This window comes from Ambystoma mexicanum, unplaced genomic scaffold (genome assembly GCF_040938575.1).
Source record: "Ambystoma mexicanum isolate Mex_15411 unplaced genomic scaffold, UKY_AmexF1_1 Mex_scaf84, whole genome shotgun sequence".
NCBI lineage: Eukaryota > Metazoa > Chordata > Amphibia > Caudata > Ambystomatidae > Ambystoma > Ambystoma mexicanum.
The window spans coordinates 386,914-410,915 of NW_027182504.1; the positions used below are offsets into that span (position 1 = coordinate 386,914).

The 24,002-nt window shown below is 36.3% G+C and overlaps 5 non-coding genes across 5 annotated transcripts; all 5 read right to left on the minus strand.

Moving 5' to 3' along the window:
- Positions 1-222: 222 nt before the first annotated feature.
- Positions 223-294, minus strand: TRNAC-GCA (transfer RNA cysteine (anticodon GCA)). The gene has a single exon. It is a non-coding gene; the product is annotated as a tRNA-Cys (tRNA).
- Positions 295-11,175: 10,881 nt separating this feature from the next.
- TRNAC-ACA (transfer RNA cysteine (anticodon ACA)) lies at positions 11,176-11,247 on the minus strand. Its single transcript has one exon. It is a non-coding gene; the product is annotated as a tRNA-Cys (tRNA).
- Positions 11,248-16,852: 5,605 nt separating this feature from the next.
- On the minus strand, positions 16,853-16,924 carry TRNAC-ACA (transfer RNA cysteine (anticodon ACA)). Its single transcript has one exon. It is a non-coding gene; the product is annotated as a tRNA-Cys (tRNA).
- Positions 16,925-19,716: 2,792 nt separating this feature from the next.
- On the minus strand, positions 19,717-19,788 carry TRNAC-GCA (transfer RNA cysteine (anticodon GCA)). The gene has a single exon. It is a non-coding gene; the product is annotated as a tRNA-Cys (tRNA).
- A 3,739-nt stretch (positions 19,789-23,527) lies between these two features.
- Positions 23,528-23,600, minus strand: TRNAC-ACA (transfer RNA cysteine (anticodon ACA)). Its single transcript has one exon. It is a non-coding gene; the product is annotated as a tRNA-Cys (tRNA).
- Positions 23,601-24,002: the final 402 nt, after the last annotated feature.

Consider the following 24,002-nt stretch of genomic DNA (forward strand, 5'->3'; position numbering starts at 1 on the left):
ATGGACTATTTCAAACTGATAATATCACCAGTAGAACTTGGGTGAATGTAAAACACAGCTTGTATCATATGAAGAAATCCTAAACAGCTTAATGGTGTTTACCCTATGTTTCAGGAGATGATCAGGAGTCTTTCACATGTAGAAATGTGTTGCTCATTACATAAAATGCTAAGATTGTAAATGTTTTCTTCAATTTATTTCTACAGGTAAAACAGTTGAAGAAGGGGGCACCCAGGTTTGAACTAGGGACCTCCTGATCTGCAGTCAAATGCTCTACCACTGAGCTATACCCCCAATTCCGAAATATTCCCCTATATTAATTCAGTAATATGTAAAAAGTGGAAGCAACATGCAATCACCATCAAAGCAATGCAATTTCAGCCACCAAACCCTCCTTATAAGTATAAGGGGTACAAAAAATTTCCTTTATCTGCCTTGGTAAAATACAGTGAGGTTTCCATTGCAAGAATTCATACATGTTGTATCACATGTAGATCTTGGAACATGGAAAAAAAACTTTTGTCAAATGCACAAATTCTGCAAAACGTAACTGCTTCTCTACTGCAGTTTGTTGATTTTGTGCTAAGAGCATAGTTAAACCCAATTGTTCATTGTTTTGTATATGAAATGATGATATATCTTATTGTTTCTTACAGTGCATTGGGTTCAAAAACATTTTAACAGGATCTATTGAAGAGGGTATAGGGTTATGAAACAGGGACTTCTTGAACTGCACTCCTACCCTCTACCACTGACATAAACCCTTGAATGCTGAAAACTGCCCTTTTTTAAAAAAGTGATAGAGTGGGTGACTGTATGGAACTTGTCAAACTAATGACATCAGTGAACTTCTGGTCAGCTGTACAAATTAATACATTTCATTAAGGGCATATTATTGGTTTCCACCACAGTTTTATAACATTCATATGAGCTTCCAATGGACTATTTCAAACTGATAATATCACCAGTAGAAGTTGTGTGAATGTAATACACAACTTGTATAATACAAAGAAATCTGAAACAGCTTAATGGTGTTTACCCTATGTTTCAGGTGATGATCAGGAGTATTTCAAATGTAGAAATGTGTTGCTCATTACATAAAATGCTAAGATTGTAAATGTTTACTTCAATTTATTTAATTAAAAACATATTTCTACAGGTTAAACAGTTGGACAAGGGGCCACCCAGATTTGAACTAGGGACCTTTTGATCTGCAGTGAAACGCTCTACCCCTGAGCTATAACCCCATTTCTGTAAATTTCACCTTTATTTATTCAGTAATATGTACAAAGTGGAAGCAACATGCAATCACCATCAAAGCAATGCATGTTCAGCCACCAAAACCCTCCTTATAAGTATAAGGGGTGCGAAGGATGTCCTTTATCTGACTTGGTAAAATACAGTGAAGTTTCCATTGCAAGAATTCATACATTTCGTATCACATGTAGATCTTGGAACATGGAAAAAAAATCTTTTGTCAAATGCACAAATTCTGCAAAATGTAACTGCTTCTCTACTGCAGTTTGTTGATTTTGTGCTAAGAGCATAGTTAAACCCAATTGTTCATTGTTTTGTATATGAAATGATGATATATCCTATTGTTTCTTACAGTGCATTGGGTTGAAAAACATTTTAACAGGATCTATTGACGAGGGTATATGGTTATGAAACAGGGACTTCTTGAACTGCACTCCTATGCTCTACCACTGAGTTAAACCCTGGAATGCTGAAAACTGCCCTTTTTGAAAAAGGTGTTAGAGTGGGTGACTCTATGGAACTTGTAGAACTAATGACATCAGTGCACTTCTGGTCAGCTGTACAAATTAATACATTTCATTAAGGGCATATTATTGGTTTCCACCACAGTTTTATAACATTCATATGAGCTTCCAATGGACTATTTCAAACTGATCATATCACCAGTAGAACTTGGGTGAATGTAAAACACAGCTTGTATCATATGAAGAAATCCTAAACAGCTTCATTGTGTTTACCCTATGTTTCAGGTGATGATCATGAGTATTTCAAGTGTAGAAATGTGTTGCTCATTACATAAAATGCTAAGATTGTAAATGTTTTCTTCAATTTATTTAAAAAAATATTTCTACAGGTAAAAGAGCTGGACAAGGGGGCACCCAGATTTGAGCTAGGGACCTCTTGATCTGCAGTCAAATGCACTACCACTGAGCTATACCCCCAGTTCTGAAATGCTCACGTTTATTTATTCAGTAATATGTACAAAGTGGAAGCAACATGCAATCACCATCAAAGCAATGCATTTTCAGCCGCCACCAAACCCTCCTTATAAGTATAAGGGGTACAAAAGATGTCCTTTATCTGCCATGGTAAAATACAGTGAGGTTTCCATTGCAAGAATTCATAGATTTCGTATCACATGTAGATCTTGGAACATGGAAAAAAACTTTTGTCAAATGCACAAATTCTGCAAAACGTAACTGTTTCTCTACTGCAGTTTTTTGATTTTGTGCTAAGAGCAAAGTTAAACCCAATTGTTCATTGTTTTTTGTATGAAATGATGATATATCTTATTGTTTCTTACAGTGCATTGGGTTGAAAAACATTTTATCAGGATCTATTGAAGAGGTTATATGGTTATGAAACAGGGACTTCTTGAACTGCACTCCTACCCTCTACCACTGACATAAACCCTTGAATGCTGAAAACTGCTCAAATTAATACATTTCATTAAGGGCATATTATTGGTTTCCACCACAGTTTTATAACATTCATATGAGCTTCCAATGGGCTATTTCAAACTGATAATATCACCAGTAGAACCTGGGTGAATGTAATTGTCGGGGGGTTTCTCCCGGGGTCGGCTGGGCCTTCCGCGGACCTCCGGGCTGGGAGGCCCCAACTCCTCCCGCGTATCCCAAAAATGAGTATGAGACACACACAAGAAGCAAGGTGTTACTGCTGTTTATTGAATAACGGCAGGGATGGGTCTAGGATCGTACGCGTCCGTCCAGACTCTCGAAATTCGGGGGGCTCGCAGGCCCCTTTTTGCCTCAGTATGACGCGCTACTTGCGTCACCTGGGAAAGTTAGCAAAAAACCTATCGCCACTCTGGATTGGTCGCTAGAGTGGTAGGGTTAGTATAGCATACGTATAGAGAACGCTGTTAGTGGTTAAGGGTCAGTCAGGTGGTATACTTAGGTTGTCCCTTCTATTAGATACTTGAAAATTGTTACACAAAGACCCCTAATGATTGGCTAATGTTAGTGGCGTCAGTGATGAGTGCCCCATGTTCTGATTGGTCGACTCGGAGCCCCCCAGCCAGGGACCATCGTTGTTCCCTACTCGCGGTGTACCTGTCATTTGCAACAATATGTAACTATGTGTTTGTGCAGACAATGCGTGGATTTGCTCATATGCCTGAGAGCAGACCATTCCCATTGATGTAGGTGTCCATTAGGTCATTTCATTGTTGCAGCCTGTATCTGAAACGTGGGACCCAGGCGACTTCTCCCTCCTGGGTCTAGCGCCCTGTCAGGTTTGGCTTGGTCACGTGAGGAGAGACCGTGGTTGAGGCAGAATTCTGCACATTTAAGTTGTACTTTCCACTGTGTGTCTGGCTTAGCTTGCAGGTGCGACCTTGGCGTCGGCTGGTGGCATGCGAGTTGCAACATCGCTCCCTTGGCTGTCAGTTCTCGCTGGGCGCGTTCTGCAGGGTCAGCAATTGTACTCTTGCTCGTTCAATGTTCATGGAGGCTCTTGCTTGCGGCCTACTTGGGCCTGGTGCATAGGTGGGGATGTTTAATGCACGGCACTTTAAGTTGCGGTATCACATTGCTTCATAGGCAGAACCATGTCTACGTTGTATTTTCATCACAATGCAAGGGTTAGGAGAAGCGTCTGCAAGCATTTAGATGAGTGCTTTGTGCGTCTTGCGTTTCTGCATTTTGAAAAACCTATGTGAAAAATAATAAAGATGCGCGTCAGTGGGTGAGTCTGTCACCTACGTCATAGCACTGAGTATGTTCTTCATGTAGATTGGTGTGGGGGTGTCCAGTGTGCATGGTTGCACGAGTGTTCTGACAGTTGGCTAGGTCGTCATGGCATCTCTAACGATGTGTTTATTTACCGTTGAAGGGTTTAGTCGAGTTCATCCATGCCGCAGGTGTCGGCTTGAGCAGGGCAGGCTGGTGGGCAGGCTGATGGGCACATCCGTATGTTCCTGTACCAGGGTATTTGGTCGTCTGGTAGATAGGCAAATTCATCTCGTGGCGGGTGTCTGGGTCACGATCCTCTAGGTCAGGGGCGCGAGGAGACTGGGGGGAGTCTTTTCTCCCATTCTCCCACTTCATAATACACAGCTTGTATCATACGAAGAAATCCGAAACAGCTTAATGGTGTTTACCCTATGTTTCAGGTGACGATCAGGAGTATTTCAAATGTAGAAATGTGTTGCTCATTACATAAAATGCTAAGATTGTAAATGTGTTCTTCAATTTATTTAATTAAAAAAATATTTCTACAGGTAAAACAAGTGGACAAGGGGGCACCCAGATTTGAACTAGGGACCTCTTGATCTGCAGCCAAACGCTCTACCACGGAGCTATACCCCCATCTATTTTAATTCAGTAATATGTACAAAGTGGAAGCAACATGCAATCACCATCAAAGCAATGCATTTTCAGCCACCAAACCCTCCTCATAACTATAAGGGGTACACAAGATGTCCTTTATCTGCCTTGGTAAAATACAGTGAGGTTTCCATTGCAAGAATTCATACATTTCGTATCACATGTAGATCTTGGAACATGGAAAAAAAACTTTTGTCAAATGCACAAATTCTGCAAAACGTAACTGCTTCTCTACTGCAGTTTGTTGATTTTGTGCTAACAGCATAGTTAAACCCAATTGTTCATTGTTTTGTATATGAAATGATGATATATCTCATTGTTTCTTACAGTGCATTGGGTTGAAAAACATTTTAACAGGATCTATTGAAGAGGGTATATGGTTATGAAACAGGGACTTCTTGAACTGCACTCCTACGCTCTACCACTGAGTTAAACCCTTGAATGCTGAAAACTGCCCTTTTTTAAAAAGGTGATAGAGTGGGTGACTGTATGGAACTTGTAGAACTAATGACATCAGTGCACTTCTGGTCAGCTGTACAAATTAATACATTTCATTAAGAGCATATTATTGGTTTCCACCACAGTTTTATAACATTCATATGAGCTTCCAATGGACTATTTCAAACTGATCATATCACCAGTAGAACTTGGGTGAATGTAAAACACAGCTTGTATCATATGAAGAAATCCTAAACAGCTTAATAGTGTTTACCCTATGTTTCAGGTGATGATCAGGAGTATTTCAAATGTAGAAATGTGTTGCTCATTACATAAAATGCTAAGATTGTAAATGTTTACTTCAATGTATTTAATTAAAAAAATATTTCTACAGGTATAACAGTTGGACAAGGGGACACCCAGATTTGAACTAGGGACCTCTTGATTTGCAGTGACATGCTCTACCCCTGAGCACTAACCCAATTTCTGAAATTTTCACCTATATTTATTCAGTAATATGTACAAAGTGGAAGCAACATGCAATCACCATCAAAGCAATGCATTTTCAGCCACCAAACCCTCCTTATAAGTATAAGGGGTACAAAAGATGTCCTTTATCTGCCTTGGTAAAATACAGTGAGGTTTCCATAGCAAGAATACATACATTTCGTATCACATGTAGATCTTGGAACATGGAAAAAAAACTTTTGTCAAATGCACAAATTCTGCAAAACGTAACTGCTTCTCTACTGCAGTTTGTTGATTTTGTGCTAAGAGCATAGTTAAACCCAATTGTTCATTGTTTTTTATATGAAATGATGATATATCCTATTGTTTCTTACAGTGCATTGGGTTAAAAAAATACATTTTAACAGGATCTATTGAAGAGGGTATATGGTCATGAAACTGGAACTTCTTGAAAAGCACTCGTACGCTCTACCACTGACATAAACCCTTGAATGCTGAAAACTGCCCTTTTTTAAAAAGGTGATAGAGTGGGTTACTGTATGGATCTTGTAGAACTAATGACATCAGTGCACTTCTAGTCAGCTGTACAAATTAATACATTTCATTAAGGGCATATTATTGGTTTCCACCACAGTTTTATAACATTCATATGAGCTTCCAATGGACTATTTCAAACTGATAATATCACCAGTAGAACTTGGGTGAATGTAAAACACAGCCTGTATCATATGAAGAAATCCTAAACAGTTTCATGGTGTTTACCCTATGTTTCAGGAGATGATCAGGAGTATTTCTAATGTAGAAATGTGTTGCTCATTACATAAAATGCTAAGATTGTAAATGTTTTCTTCAATTTATTTAATTAAAAACATATTTTACAGGTAAATCAGTTGAACAAAGGGGCACCCAGACTTGAACTATGGACCTCTTGATCTGCAGTCAATTGCTCTACCACTGAGCTATACCCAAGCTCTGAAAAGTTCTCCTTTATTAATTCAGTAATATGCACAAAGCGCAAGCAACATGCAATCACCATCAAAGCTATGCATTTTCAGCCACCAAACCCTCCTTATAAGTATATGGGGTGCGAAGGATGTCCTTTATCTGCCTTGGTAAAATACAGTGAGGTTTCCATTGCAAGAATTCATACATTGCGAATCACATGTAGATCTTGGAACATGGAAAAAAAATCTTATGTCAAATGCACAAATTCTGCAAAATGTAACTGCTTCTCTACTGCAGTTTGTTGATTTTGTGCTAAGAGCATAGTTAAACCCAATTGTTCATTGTTTTGTATATGAAATGATGATATATCCTATTGTTTCTTACAGTGCATTGGGTTGAAAAACATTTTAACAGGATCTATTGAAGAGGGTATATGGTTATGAAACAGGGACTTCTTGAACTGCATTCCTACGCTCTACCACTGAGTTAAACCCTTGAATGCTGAAAACTGCCCTTTTTTAAAAAGGTGATAGAGTGGGTGACTGTATGGAACTTGTAGAACTAATGACATCAGTGCACTTCTGGTCAGCTGTACAAATTAATACATTTCATTAAGGGCATATTATTGGTTTCCACCACAGTTTTATAACATTCATATGAGCTTCCAATGGACTATTTCAAACTGATAATATCACCAGTAGAACTTGGGTGAATGTAAAACACAGCTTGTATCATACTAAGAAATCCTAAACAGTTTCATGGTGTTTACCCTATGTTTCAGGAGATGATCAGGAGTATTTCAAATGTAGAAATGTGTTGCTCATTACATAAAATGCTAAGATTGTAAATGTTTTCTAAAATTTATATAATTAAACAATATTTCTACAGGTGAAACAGTTGGACAAGGGGGCAACCAGATTTGAACTAGGGACCTCTTGATTTGCAGTCAAATGCTCTACCACTGAGCTATACCCAAAGCTCTGAAAAGTTCACCTTTATTAATTCAGTAATATGCACAAAGCGCAAGCAACATGCAATCACCATCAAAGCAATGCATTTTCAGCCACCAAACCCTCCTTATAAGTATATGGGGTGCGAAGGATGTCCTTTATCTGCCTTGGTAAAATACAGTGAGGTTTCCATTGCAAGAATTCATACATTGCGAATCACATGTAGATCTTGGAACATGGAAAAAAAATCTTATGTCAAATGCACAAATTCTGCAAAATGTAACTGCTTCTCTACTGCAGTTTGTTGATTTTGTGCTAAGAGCATAGTTAAACCCAATTGTTCATTGTTTTGTATATGAAATGATGATATATCCTATTGTTTCTTACAGTGCATTGGGTTGAAAAACATTTTAACAGGATCTATTGACGAGGGTATATGGTTATGAAACAGGGACTTCTTGAACTGCACTCCTACGCTCTATCACTGAGTTAAACCCTTGAATGCTGAAAACTGTCCTTTTATAAAAAGGATAGAGTGGGTGACTGTATGGAACTTGTAGAACTAATGACATCAGTGAACTTCTGGTCAGCTGTACAAATTAATACATTTCATTAAGGGCATATTATTGGTTTCCACCACAGTTTTATAACATTCATATGAGCTTCCAATGGACTATTTCAAACTAATCATATCACCAGTAGAACTTGGGTGAATCTAAAACACAGCTTGTATCATATGAAGAAATCCTAAACAGCTTAATGGTGTTTACCCTATGTTTCAGGTGATGATCAGGAGTATTTCAAATGTAGAAATGTGTTGCTCATTACATAAAATGCTAAGATTGTAAATGTTTACTTCAATTTATTTAATTAAAAAAATATTTCTACAGGTTAAACAGTTGGACAAGGGGGCACCCAGATTTGAACTAGGGACCTTTTGATCTGCAGTGAAATGCTCTACCTCTGAGCTATAACCCCATTTCTGAAATTTTCACCTTTATTTATTCAGTAATATGTACAAAGTGGAAGCAACATGCAATCACCATCAAAGCAATGCATGTTCAGCCACCAAAACCCTCCTTATAAGTATAAGGGGTGCGAAGGATGTCCTTTATCTGACTTGGTAAAATACAGTGAAGTTTCCATTGCAAGAATTCATACATTTCGTATCACATGTAGATCTTGGAACATGGAAAAAAAATCTTTTGTCAAATGCACAAATTCTGCAAAATGTAACTGCTTCTCTACTGCAGTTTGTTGATTTTGTGCTAAGAGCATAGTTAAACCCAATTGTTCATTGTTTTGTATATGAAATGATGATATATCCTATTGTTTCTTACAGTGCATTGGGTTGAAAAACATTTTAACAGGATCTATTGAAGAGGGTATATGGTTATGAAACAGGGAGTTCTTGAACTGCATTCCTACGCTCTACCACTGAGTTAAACCCTTGAATGCTGAAAACTGCCCTTTTTTAAAAAGGTGATAGAGTGGGTGACTGTATGGAACTTGTAGAACTAATGACATCAGTGCACTTCTGGTCAGCTGTACAAATTAATACATTTCATTAAGGGCATATTATTGGTTTCCACCACAGTTTTATAACATTCATATGAGCTTCCAATGGACTATTTCAAACTGATAATATCACCAGTAGAACTTGGGTGAATGTAAAACACAGCTTGTATCATACTAAGAAATCCTAAACAGTTTCATGGTGTTTACCCTATGTTTCAGGAGATGATCAGGAGTATTTCAAATGTAGAAATGTGTTGCTCATTACATAAAATGCTAAGATTGTAAATGTTTTCTAAAATTTATTTAATTAAACAATATTTCTACAGGTGAAACAGTTGGACAAGGGGGCAACCAGATTTGAACTAGGGACCTCTTGATTTGCAGTCAAATGCTCTACCACTGAGCTATACCCAAAGCTCTGAAAAGTTCACCTTTATTAATTCAGTAATATGCACAAAGCGCAAGCAACATGCAATCACCATCAAAGCAATGCATTTTCAGCCACCAAACCCTCCTTATAAGTATATGGGGTGCGAAGGATGTCCTTTATCTGCCTTGGTAAAATACAGTGAGGTTTCCATTGCAAGAATTCATACATTGCGAATCACATGTAGATCTTGGAACATGGAAAAAAAATCTTATGTCAAATGCACAAATTCTGCAAAATGTAACTGCTTCTCTACTGCAGTTTGTTGATTTTGTGCTAAGAGCATAGTTAAACCCAATTGTTCATTGTTTTGTATATGAAATGATGATATATCCTATTGTTTCTTACAGTGCATTGGGTTGAAAAACATTTTAACAGGATCTATTGACGAGGGTATATGGTTATGAAACAGGGACTTCTTGAACTGCACTCCTACGCTCTATCACTGAGTTAAACCCTTGAATGCTGAAAACTGTCCTTTTATAAAAAGGATAGAGTGGGTGACTGTATGGAACTTGTAGAACTAATGACATCAGTGAACTTCTGGTCAGCTGTACAAATTAATACATTTCATTAAGGGCATATTATTGGTTTCCACCACAGTTTTATAACATTCATATGAGCTTCCAATGGACTATTTCAAACTAATCATATCACCAGTAGAACTTGGGTGAATCTAAAACACAGCTTGTATCATATGAAGAAATCCTAAACAGCTTAATGGTGTTTACCCTATGTTTCAGGTGATGATCAGGAGTATTTCAAATGTAGAAATGTGTTGCTCATTACATAAAATGCTAAGATTGTAAATGTTTACTTCAATTTATTTAATTAAAAAAATATTTCTACAGGTTAAACAGTTGGACAAGGGGGCACCCAGATTTGAACTAGGGACCTTTTGATCTGCAGTGAAATGCTCTACCTCTGAGCTATAACCCCATTTCTGAAATTGTCACCTTTATTTATTCAGTAATATGTACAAAGTGGAAGCAACATGCAATCACCATCAAAGCAATGCATGTTCAGCCACCAAAACCCTCCTTATAAGTATAAGGGGTGCGAAGGATGTCCTTTATCTGACTTGGTAAAATACAGTGAAGTTTCCATTGCAAGAATTCATACATTTCGTATCACATGTAGATCTTGGAACATGGAAAAAAAATCTTTTGTCAAATGCACAAATTCTGCAAAATGTAACTGCTTCTCTACTGCAGTTTGTTGATTTTGTGCTAAGAGCATAGTTAAACCCAATTGTTCATTGTTTTGTATATGAAATGATGATATATCCTATTGTTTCTTACAGTGCATTGGGTTGAAAAACATTTTAACAGGATCTATTGAAGAGGGTATATGGTTATGAAACAGGGAGTTCTTGAACTGCATTCCTACGCTCTACCACTGAGTTAAACCCTTGAATGCTGAAAACTGCCCTTTTTTAAAAAGGTGATAGAGTGGGTGACTGTATGGAACTTGTAGAACTAATGACATCAGTGCACTTCTGGTCAGCTGTACAAATTAATACATTTCATTAAGGGCATATTATTGGTTTCCACCACAGTTTTATAACATTCATATGAGCTTCCAATGGACTATTTCAAACTGATAATATCACCAGTAGAACTTGGGTGAATGTAAAACACAGCTTGTATCATACTAAGAAATCCTAAACAGTTTCATGGTGTTTACCCTATGTTTCAGGAGATGATCAGGAGTATTTCAAATGTAGAAATGTGTTGCTCATTACATAAAATGCTAAGATTGTAAATGTTTTCTAAAATTTATTTAATTAAAACAATATTTCTACAGGTGAAACAGTTGGACAAGGGGGCAACCAGATTTGAATTAGGGACCTCTAGATTTGTAGTCAAATGCTCTACCACTGAGCTATACCCCCATTTCTGAAAAGTTCACCTTTATCAATTCAGTAATATGTACAAAGTGCAAGCAACATGCGATCACCATCAAAGCAATGCATTTTCAGCCACCAAACCCTCCTTATAAGTATATGGAGTGCTAAGGATGTCCTTTATCTGCCATGGTAAAATACAGTGAGGTTTCCAAATGCACAAATTCTGCAAAATGTAACTGCTTCTCTACTGCAGTTTGTTGATTTTGTGCTAAGACCATAGTTAAACCCAATTGTTCATAGTTTTGTATATGAAATGATGATATATTTTATTGTTTCTTACAGTGCATTGGGTTAAAAAATACATTTTAACAGGATCTATCGAAGAGGGTATATGGTTATGAAACAGGAACTTCTTGAAAAGCACTCCTACGCTGTACCACTGACATAAACCCTTGAATGCTGAAAACTGCCCTTTTTTAAAAAGGTGATAGAGTGGGTGGGTGACTGTATGGAACTTGTAGAACTAATGACATCAGTGCACTTCTGGTCAGCTGTACAAATTAATACATTTCATTGTGGGCATATTATTGGTTTCCACCACAGTTTTATAGCATTCATATGAGCTTCCAATGGACTATTTCAAACAAATCATATCACCAGTAGAACTTGGGTGAATGTAAAACACAGCTTGTACCATATGAATAAATCCTAAACAGCTTAATGGTGTTTACCCTATGTTTCAGGTGATGATCAGGAGTATTTCAAATGTACAAATGTGTTGCTCATTACATAAAATGCTAAGATTGTAAATGTTTTCTAAAATGTATTTAATTAAAACAATATTTCTACAGGTGAAACAGTTGGACAAGGGGGCACCCAGATTTGAATTAGGGACTTCTTGATCTGCAGCCAAATGCTCTACCACTGAGCTATACCCCCAGTTCAGAAAAGTTCTCGTTTATTAATTCAGTAATATGTACAAAGTGCAAGCAACATGCAATCACCATCAAAGCAATGCATTTTCAGCCTCCAAACCCTCCTTATAAGTATATGGGGTGCTAAGGATGTCCTTTATCTGCCTTGGTAAAATACAGTGAGGTTTCCATTGCAAGAATTCATACATTTCGTATCACATGTAGCTCTTGGAACATGGAAAAAAAATCTTTTGCCAAATGCACAAATTCTGCAAAATGTAACTGCTTCTCTACAGCAGTTTGTAGATTTTGTGCTAAGAGCATAGTTAAACCCAATTGTTCATAGTTTTGTATATGAAATGATGATATATTTTATTGTTTCTTACAGTGCATTGGGTTAAAAAATACATTTTAACATGATCTATCGAAGAGGGTATATGGTTATGAAACAGGAACTTCTTGAAAAGCACTCCTACGCTGTACCACTGACATAAACCCTTGAATGCTGAAAACTGCCCTTTTTTAAAAAGGTGATAGAGTGGGTGGGTGACTGTATGGAACTTGTAGAACTAATGACATCAGTGCACTTCTGGTCAGCTGTACAAATTAATACATTTCATTGTGGGCATATTATTGGTTTCAACCACAGTTTTATAGCATTCATATGAGCTTCCATTGGACTATTTCAAACAAATCATATCACCAGTAGAACTTGGGTGAATGTAAAACACAGCTTGTACCATATGAAGAAATCCTAAACAGCTTAATGGTGTTTACCCTATGTTTCAGGTGATGATCAGGAGTATTTCAAATGTAGAAATATGTTGCTCATTACATAAAATGCTAAGATTGTAAATGTTTACTTCAATTTATTTAATTAAAAAAATATTTCTACAAGTAAAACAGTTGGACAAGGGGGCACCCAGATTTGAACTAGGGACCTTTTGATCTGAAGTGAAATGATCTACCCCTGAGCTATACCCCATTTCTGAAATGTTCACCTTTATTTATTCAGTAATATGTACAAAGTGGAAGCAACATGCAATCACCATCAAAGCAATGCATGCTCAGCCACTAAACCCTGCTTATAAGTATAAGGGGTGCGAAGGATATCTTTTATCTGCCTTGGTAAAATACAGTGAGGTTTCCATTGCAAGAATTCATACATTTCGTATCACATGTAGATCTTGGAACATGGAAAAAAAACTTTTGTCAAATGCACAAATTCTGCAAAATGTAACTGCTTCTCTACTGCAGTTTGTTGATTTTGTGCCAAGAGCATAGTTAAACCCAATTGTTCATTGTTTTGTATATGAAATTATGATATATCTTATTGTTTCTTACAGTGCATTGGGTTAAAAAATACATTTTAACAGGATCTATTGAAGAGGGTATATGGTCATGAAACAGGAACTTCTTGAAAAGCACTCCTACGCTCTACCACTGACATAAACCCTTGAATGCTGAAAACTGCCCTTTTTTAAAAAGGTGATAGAGTGGGTGTCTGTATGGAACTTGTAGAACTAATGACATCAGTGCACTTCTGGTCATCTAGACAAATGAATACATTTCCTTAAGGGCATATTATTGGTTTCCACCACAGTTTTATAGCATTCATATGAGCTTCCAATGGACTATTTCAAACTGATAATATCACCAGTAGAACTTGGGTGAATGTAAAACACAGCTTGTATCATACGAAGAAATCCTAAACAGTTTCATGGTGTTTACCCTACGTTTCAGGAGATGATCGGGAGTTTTTCAAATGTAGAAATGTGTTGCTCATTACATAAAATGCTAAGATTGTAAATGTTTTCTAAAATTTATTTAATTAAAACAATATTTCTACAGGTGAAACAGTTGGACAAGGGGGCAACCAGATTTGAACTAGGGACCTCTTGATCTGCAGCCAAATGCTCTACCACTGAGCTATACTCCCAGTTCTGAAAAGTTCACCTTTATTAATTCAGTAATATGTACAAAGTGCAAGCAACATGCAATCACCATCAAAGCAATGCATTTTCAGCCACCAAACCCTCCTTATAAGTATATGGGGTGCTAAGGATGTCCTTTATCTGCCTTGGTAAAATACAGTGAGGTTTCCATTGCAAGAATTCATACATTTCGTATCACATGTAGCTCTTGGAACATGGAAAAAAATCTTTTGCCAAATGCACAAATTCTGCAAAATGTAACTGCTTCTCTACAGCAGTTTGTTGATTTTGTGCTAAGAGCATAGTTAAACCCACATGTTCATAGTTTTATACATGAAATGATGATATATTTTATTGTTTCTTACAGTGCATTGGGTTAAGAAATACATTTTAACAGGATCTATTGAAGAGGGTATATGGTCATGAAACAGGAACTTCTTGAAAAGCACTCCTACGCTCTACCACTGACATAAACCCTTGAATGCTGAAAACTGCCCTTTTTTAAAAAGGTGATAGAGTGGGTGTCTGTATGGAACTTGTAGAACTAATGACATCAGTGCACTTCTGGTCATCTAGACAAATTAATACATTTCATTAAAGGCATATTATTGGTTTCCACCACAGTTTTATAACATTCATATGAGCTTCCAATGGACTATTTCAAACTGATAATATCACCAGTAGAACTTGGGTGAATGTAAAACACAGCTTGTATCATACGAAGAAATCCTAAACAGTTTCATGGTGTTTACCCTACGTTTCAGGAGATGATCGGGAGTTTTTCAAATGTAGAAATGTGTTGTTCATTACATAAAATGCTAAGATTGTAAATGTTTTCTAAAATGTATTTAATTAAAACAATATTTCTACAGGTGAAACAGTTGGACAAGGGGGCACCCAGATTTGAACTAGGGACTTCTTGATCTGCAGCCAAATGCTCTACCACTGAGCTATACCCCCAGTTCTGAAAAGCTCACCTTTATTAATTCAGTAATATGTACAAAGTGTCAGCAACATGCAATCACCATCAAAGCAATGCATTTTCAGCCACCAAACCCTCCTTATAAGTATATGGGGTGCTAAGGATGTCCTTTATCTGCCTTGGTAAAATACAGTGAGGTTTCCATTGCAAGAATTCATACATTTCGTATCACATGTAGCTCTTGGAACATGGAAAAAAAATCTTTTGCCAAATGCACAAATTCTGCAAAATGTAACTGCTTCTCTACAGCAGTTTGTTGATTTTGTGCTAAGAGCATAGTTAAACCCAATTGTTCATAGTTTTGTATATGAAATGATGATATATTTTATTGTTTCTTACAGTGCATTGGGTTAAAAAATACATTTTAACAGGATCTATCGAAGAGGGTATATGGTTATGAAACAGGAACTTCTTGAAAAGCACTCCTACGCTGTACCACTGACATAAACCCTTGAATGCTGAAAACTGCCCTTTTTTTAAAAAGGTGATAGAGTGGGTGGGTGACTGTATGGTACTTGTAGAACTAATGACATCAGTGCACTTCTGGTCAGCTGTACAAATTAATACATTTCATTGTGGGCATATTATTGGTTTCCACCACAGTTTTATAGCATTCATATGAGCTTCCAATGGACTATTTCAAACAAATCATATCACCAGTAGAACTTGGGTGAATGTAAAACACAGCTTGTACCATATGAAGAAAACCTAAACAGCCTAACGGTGTTTACCCTATGTTTCAGGTGACGATCAGGAGTATTTCAAATGTAGAAATATGTTGCTCATTACATAAAATGCTAAGATTGTAAATGTTTACTTCAATTTATTTAATTAAAAAAATATTTCTACAAGTAAAACAGTTGGACAAGGGGGCACCCAGATTTGAACTTAGGACCTTTTGATCTGTAGTGAAATGATCTACCCCTGAGCTATACCCCATTTCTGAAATGTTCACCTTTATTTAATCAGTAATATGTACAAAGTGGAAGCAACATGCAATCACCATCAAAGCAATGCATGCTCAGCCACTAAACCCTGCTTATAAGTATAAGGGGTGCGAAGGATATCCTTTATCTGCCTTGGTAAAATACAGTGAGGTTTCCATTGCAAGAATTCAAACATTTCGTATCACATGTAGATCTTGGAACATGGAAAAAAAATCTTTTGTCATATGCACAAATTCTGCAAAATGTAACTGCTTCTCTACTACACTTTGTTGATTTTGTGCTAAGAGCATAGTTAAACCCAATTGTTCATTGTTTTGTATATGAAATGATGATATATCCTATTGTTTCTTACAGTGCATTGGGTTGAAAAACATTTTAACAGGATCTATTGAAGAGGGTATATGGTTATGAAACAGGGACTTCTTGAACTACACTCCTACTCTCTACCACTGACATAAACCCTTCAATGTTGAAAACTGCCCTTTTTTAAAAAGGTGATAGAGTGGGTGACTCTATGGAACTTGTAGAACTAATGACATCAGTGCACTTCTGGTCAGCTGTACAAATTAATACATTTCATTAAGGGCATATTATTGGTTTCCACCACAGTTTTATAACATTCATATGAGCTTCCAATGGACTATTTCAAACTAATCATATCACCAGTAGAACTTGGGTGAATGTAAAACACAGCTTGTATCATATGAAGAAACCCTGAACAGCTTAATGGTGTTTACCCTATGTTTCAGGTGATGATCAGGAGTATTTCAAATGTAGAAATGTGTTGCTCATTACATAAAATGCTAAGATTGTAAATGTTTACTTCAATTTATTTAATTAAAAAAATATTTCTACAGGTAAAACAGTTGGACAAGGGGGCACCCAGATTTGAACTAGGGACCTTTTGATCTGTAGTGAAATGCTCTACCACTGAGCTATACCCCCATTTCTGAAATGTTCACCTTTATTTATTCAGTAATATGTAAAAAGTGGAAGCAACATGCAATCACCATCAAAGCAATGCATTTTCAGCCACCAAACCCGCCTTATAAGTATAAGGGGTACAAAAGATGTCCTTTATCTGCCTTGGTAAAATACAGTGATGTTTCGATTGCAAGAATTCATACATTTCGTATCACATGTAGATCTTGGAACATGGAAAAAAACTTTTGTCAAATGCACAAATTCTGCAAAACATAACTGTTTCTCTACTGCATTTTGTTGATTTTGTGCCAAGAGCATAGTTAAACCCAATTGTTCATTGTTTTGTATATGAAATTATGATATATCTTATTGTTTCTTACAGTGCATTGGGTTAAAAAATACATTTTAACAGGATCTATCGAAGAGGGTATATGGTTATGAAACTGGAACTTCTTGAAAAGCACTCCTACGCTGTACCACTGACATAAACCCTTGAATGCTGAAAACTGCCCTTTTTTAAAAAGGTGATAGAGTGGGTGGGTGACTGTATGGAACTTGTAGAACTAATGACATCAGTGCACTTTTCGTCAGCTGTACAAATTAATACATTTCATTAAGGGCATGTTATTGGTTTCCACCACAGTTTTATAGCATTCATATGAGCTTCCAATGGACTATTTCAAACTGATAATATCACCAGTAGAATGTGGGTGAATGTAAAACAGCTTGTATCATACGAAGAAATCCTAAACAGTTTCATGGTGCTTACCCTATGTTTCAGGAGATGATCAGGAGTATTTCAAATGTAGAAATGTGTTGCTCATTACAGAAAATGCTAAGATTGTAAATGTTTTCTAAAATGTATTTAATTAAAAAAATATTTCTACAGGTAAAACAGTTGGACAAGGGAGCACCCAGGTTTGAACTAGGGACCTCTTGATTTGCAGTCAAATGCTCTACCACTGAGCTATAACCCCAGTTCTTAAATGTTCACCTTTATTAATTCAGTAATATGTACAAAGTGCAAGCAACATGCAGTCACCATCAATGCAATGCATTTTCAGCCACGAAACCCTCCTTATGAGTATAAGGGGTACAAAAGATGTCCTTTATCTGCCTTGGTAAAATACAGTGAGGTTTCCATTGCAAGAATTCATACATTTCGTATCACATGTAGATCTTGGAACATGGAAAATAAATCTTTTGTCAAATGCACAAATTCTGCAAAATGTAACTGCTTCTCTACTGCAGTTTGTTGATTTTGTGCTAAGAGCATAGTTAAACCCAATTGTTCATTGTTTTGTATATGAAATGATGATATATCCTATTGTTTCTTACAGTGCATTGGGTTGAAAAACATTTTAACAGGATCTATTGAAGAGGGTATATGGTTATGAAACAGGGACTTCTTGAACTACACTCCTACGCTCTACCACTGACATAAACCCTTCAATGTTGAAAACTGCCCTTTTTTTAAAAAGGTGATATAGTGGGTGACTCTATGGAACTTGTAGAACTAATAACATCAGTGCACTTCAGGTCAGCTGTACAAATTAATACATTTAATTAGGGGCATATTATTGGTTTCCACCACAGTTTTAAAACATTCATATGAGCTTCCAATGGACTATTTCAAACTAATCATATCACCAGTAGAACTTGGGTGAATGTAAAACACAGCTTGTATCATATGAAGAAATCCTAAACAGCTTAATGGTGTTTACCCTATGTTTCAGGTGATGATCAGGAGTATTTCAAATGTAGAAATGTGTTGCTCATTACATAAAATGCTAAGATTGTAAATGTTTACTTCATTTTATTTAATTAAAAAAATATTTCTACAGGTAAAACAGTTGGACAAGGGGGCACCCAGATTTGAACTAGGGACATTTTGATCTGTAGTGAAATGCTCTACCCCTTAGCTATACCCCCATTTCTGAAATGTTCACCTTTATTTATTCAGTAATATGTACAAAGTGGAACCAACATGCAATCACCATCAAAGCAATGCATTTCAGCCACCAAACCCTCCTTATAAGTATCAGGGGTACAAAAGATGTCCTTTATCTGCCTTGGTAAAATACAGCGATGTTTCCATTGCAAGAATTCATACATTTCATATCACATGTAGATCTTGGAACATGGAAAAAAACTTTTGTCAAATGCACAAATTCTGCAAAACGTAACTGTTTCTCTACTGCATTTTGTTGATTTTGTGCAAAGAGCATAGTTAAACCCAATTGTTCATTGTTTTGTATATGAAATTATGATATATCTTATTGTTTCTTACAGTGCATTGGGTTAAAAAATACATTTTATCAGGATCTATTGAAGAGGGTATATGGTCATGAAACAGGAACTTCTTGAAAAGCACTCGTACGCTCTACCACTGACATAAACCCTTGATTGCTGAAAACTGCCCTTTTTTAAAAAGGTGATAGAGTGGGTGCCTGTATGGAACTTGTAGATCTAATGACATCAGTGCACTTCTGGTCGGCTGTACAAATTAATACATTTCATTAAGGGCATATTATTTGTTTCCACCACAGTTTTATAGCATTCATATGAGCTTCCAATGGACTATTTCAAACTGATAATATCACCAGTAGAACTTGGGTGAATGTAAAACACAGCTTGTATCATACTAAGAAATCCTAAACAGTTTCATGGTGCTTACCCTATGTTTCAGGAGATGATCAGGAGTATTTCAAATGTAGAAATGTGTTGCTCATTACATAAAATGCTAAGATTGTAAATGTTTTCTAAAATGTATTTAATTAAAAAAATATTTCTACAGGTAAAACAGTTGGACAAGGGGGCACCCAGATTTGAACTAGGGACTTCTTGATCTGCAGTCAAATGCTCTACCACTGAGCTATACCCCCACTTCTTAAAAATTCACCTTTATTAATTCAGTAATATGTACAAAGTGCACGCAACATGCAGTCACCATCATTGCAATGTATTTTCAGCCACCAAACCCTCCTTATAAGGATAAGGGGAACAAAAGTGGTCCTTTATCTGCCTTGGTAAAATACAGTGAGGTTTCCATTGCAAGAATTCATACATTTCGTATCACATGTAGATCTTGGAACATGGAAAAAAAACTTTTGTCAAATGCACAAATTCTGCAAAATGTAACTGCTTCTCTACAGCAGTTTGTTGATTTTGTGCTAAGAGCATAGTTAAACCCAATTGTTCATTGGTTTGTATATGAAATGATGATATATCCTATTGTTTCTTACAGTGCATTGGGTTGAAAAACATTTTAACAGGATCTATTTAAGAGGGTATATGGTTATGAAACAGGGACTTCTTGAAGTACACTCCTACGCTCTACCACTGACATAAACCCTTCAATGTTGAAAACTGCCCTTTTTTAAAAAGGTGATATAGTGGGTGACTCTATGGAACTTGTAGAACTAATGACATCAGTGCACTTCAGGTCAGCTCTACAAATTAATACATTTCATTAAGGGCATATTATTGGTTTCCACCACAGTTTTATAACATTCATATGAGCTTCCAATGGACTATTTCAAACTAATCATATCACCAGTAGAACTTGGGTGAATGTAAAACACAGCTTGTATCATATGAAGAAATCCTAAACAGCTTAATGGTGTTTACCCTATGTTTCAGGTGATGATCAGGAGTATTTCAAATGTAGAAATGTGTTGCTCATTACATAAAATGCTAAGATTGTAAATGTTTACTTCAATTTATTTAATTAAAAAATATTTCTACAGGTAAAACAGTTGCACAAGTGGGCACCCAGATTTGGACTAGGGACCTTTTGATCTGCAGTGAAATGCTCTACCCCTGAGCTACACCCCCAGTTCTGAAATGTTCACTTTTATTTATTCAGTAATATGTACAAAGTGGAAGCAACATGCAATCACCATCAAAGCAATGCATGTTCAGCAACCAAACCCTCCTTATAAGTATAAGGGGTGCGAAGGATGTCCTTTATCTGCCTTGGTAAAATACAGTGAGGTTTCCATTGCAAGAATTCATACATTTCGTATCACATGTAGATCTTGGAACATGGAAAAAAAATCTTTTGTCAAATGCACAAATTCTGCAAAATGTAACTGCTTCTCTACTGCAGTTTGTTGATTTTGTGCTAAGAGCATAGTTAAACCCAATTGTTCATTGTTTTGTATATGAAATGATGATATATCCTATTGTTTCTTACAGTGCATTGGGTTGAAAAACATTTTAACAGGATCTATTGAAGAGGGTATATGGTTATGAAACAGGGACTTCTTGAACTACACTCCTACGCTCTACCACTGACATAAACCCTTCAATGTTGAAAACTGCCCTTTTTTAAAAAGGTGATAGAGTGGGTGACTCTATGGAACTTGTAGAACTAATGACATCAGTGCACTTCTGGTCAGCTGTACAAATTAATACATTTCATTAAGGGCATATTATTGGTTTCCACCACAGTTTTATAACATTCATATGAGCTTCCAATGGACTATTTCAAACTAATCATATCACCAGTAGCACTTGGGTGAATGTAAAACACAGCTTGTATCATATGAAGAAATCCTAAACAGCTTAATGATGTTTACCCTATGTTTCAGGTGATGATCAGGAGTATTTCAAATGTAGAAATGTGTTGCTCATTTCATAAAATGCTAAGATTGTAAATGTTTACTTCAATTTATTTAATTAAAAACATATTTCTACAGGTAAAACAGTTGGACAAGGGGGCACCGAGATTTGAACTAGTGACCTTTTGATCTGTAGAGAAATGTTCTACCCCTGAGCTATACCCCCATTTCTAAAATGTTCACCTTTATTTATCCAGTAATATGTACAAAGTGGAAGCAACATACAATCACCATCAAAGCAATGCATTTTCAGCCACCAAACCCTCCTTATAAGTATAAGGGGTACAAAAGATGTCCTTTATCTGCCTTGGTAAAATACATTGAGGTTTCCATTGCAAGAATTCATACATTTCGTATCACATGTAGCTCTTGGAACATGGAAAAAAATCTTTTGCCAAATGCACAAATTCTGCAAAATGTAACTGCTTCTCTACTGCAGTTTGTTGATTTTGTGCTAAGAGCATAGTTGAACCCAATTGTTCATTGTTTTTTATATGAAATGATGATATATCCTATTGTTTCTTAAAGTGCATTGGGTTGAAAAACATTTTAACAGGATCTATTGACGAGGGTATATGGTTATGAAACAGGGACTTCTTGAACTACCCTCCTACGCTCTACCACTGACATAAACCCTTCAATCTTGAAAACTGCCCTTTTTTAAAAAGGTGTTCGAGTGGGTGACTCTATGGAACTTGTAGAACTAATGACATCAGTGCACTTCTGGTCAGCTGTACAAATTAATACATTTCATTAAGGGCATATTATTGGTTTCCACCACAGTTTTATAACATTCATATGAGCTTCCAATGGACTATTAAAAACTGATCATATCACCAGTAGAACTTGGGTGAATGTAAAACACAGCTTGTAAAATATGAAGAAATCCTAAACAGCTTAATGGTGTTTACCCTATGTTTCAGGTGATGATCAGGAGTATTTCAAATGTAGAAATGTGTTGCTCATTACATAAAATGCTAGGATTGTAAATGTTTACTTCAATTTATTTAATTAAAAAATATTTCTACAGGTAAAACAGTTGGACAAGGGGGCACCCAGATTTGAACTAGGGACCTTTTGATCTGCAGTGAAATGCTCTACCCCTGAGCTATACCCCCATTTCTGAAATGTTCACCTTTATTTATTCAGTAATATGTACAAAGTGGAAGCAACATGAAATCACCATCAAAGCAATGCATGCTCAGCCACTAAACCCTCCTTATAAGTATAAGGGGTGCAAAGGATGTCCTTTATCTGCCTTGGTAAAATACAGTGAGGTTTCCATTGCAAGAATTCATACATTTCGTATCACATGTAGATCTTGGAACATGGAAAAAAATCTTTTGTCAAATGCACAAATTCTGCAAAATGTAACTGCTTCTCTACTGCAGTTTCATGATTTTGTGCTAAGAGCATAGTTAAACCCAATTGTTCATTGTTTTGTATTTGAAATGATGATATATCCTATTGTTTCTTACAGTGCATTGGGTTAAAAAACATTTTAACCGGATCTATTGAAGAGGGTATATGGTTATGAAACAGGGACTTCTTGAACTACACTCCTACGCTCTACCACTGAAATAAACCCTGTAATGTTGAAAACTGCCCTTTTTTAAAAAGGTGATAGAGTGGGTGACTCTATGGAACTTGTAGAACTAATGACATCAGTGCACTTCTGGTCAGCTGTACAAATTAATACATTTCATTAAGGGCATATTATTGGTTTCCGCCACAGTTTTATAACATTCATATGAGCTTCCAATGGACTATTTCAAACTAATCATATCACCAGTAGAACTTGGGTGAATGTAAAACACAGCTTGTATCATATGAAGAAATCCTAAACAGCTTAATGATGTTTACCCTATGTTTCAGATGATGATCAGGAGTATTTCAAATTTAGAAATGTGTGGCTCATTACATAAAATGCTAAGATTGTAAATGTTTACTTCAATTTATTTAATTTAAAAAATATTTCTACAGGTAAAACAGTTGGACAATGGGGCACCCAGATTTGAACTAGGGACCTTTTGATCTGTAGTGAAATGCTCTACCCCTGAGCTATACCCCCATTTCTGAAATGTTCACCTTTATTTATTCAGTAATATGTACAAAGTGGAAGCAACATGCAATCACCATCAACGCAATGCATTTTCAGCCACCAAACCCTCCTTATAAGTATAAGGGGTTCAAAAGATGTCCTTTATCTGCCTTGGTAAAATACAGTGATGTTTCCATTGCAAGAATTCATACATTTCGTATCACATGTAGATCTTGGAACATGGAAAAAAACTTTTGTCAAATGCTCAAATTCTGCAAAACGTAACTGTTTCCCTACTGCATTTTGTTGATTTTGTGCTAAGAGCATAGTTAAACCCAATTGTTCATTGTTTTTTATATGAAATGATGATATATCCTATTGTTTCTTAAAGTGCATTGGGTTGAAAAACATTTTAACAGGATCTATTGACGAG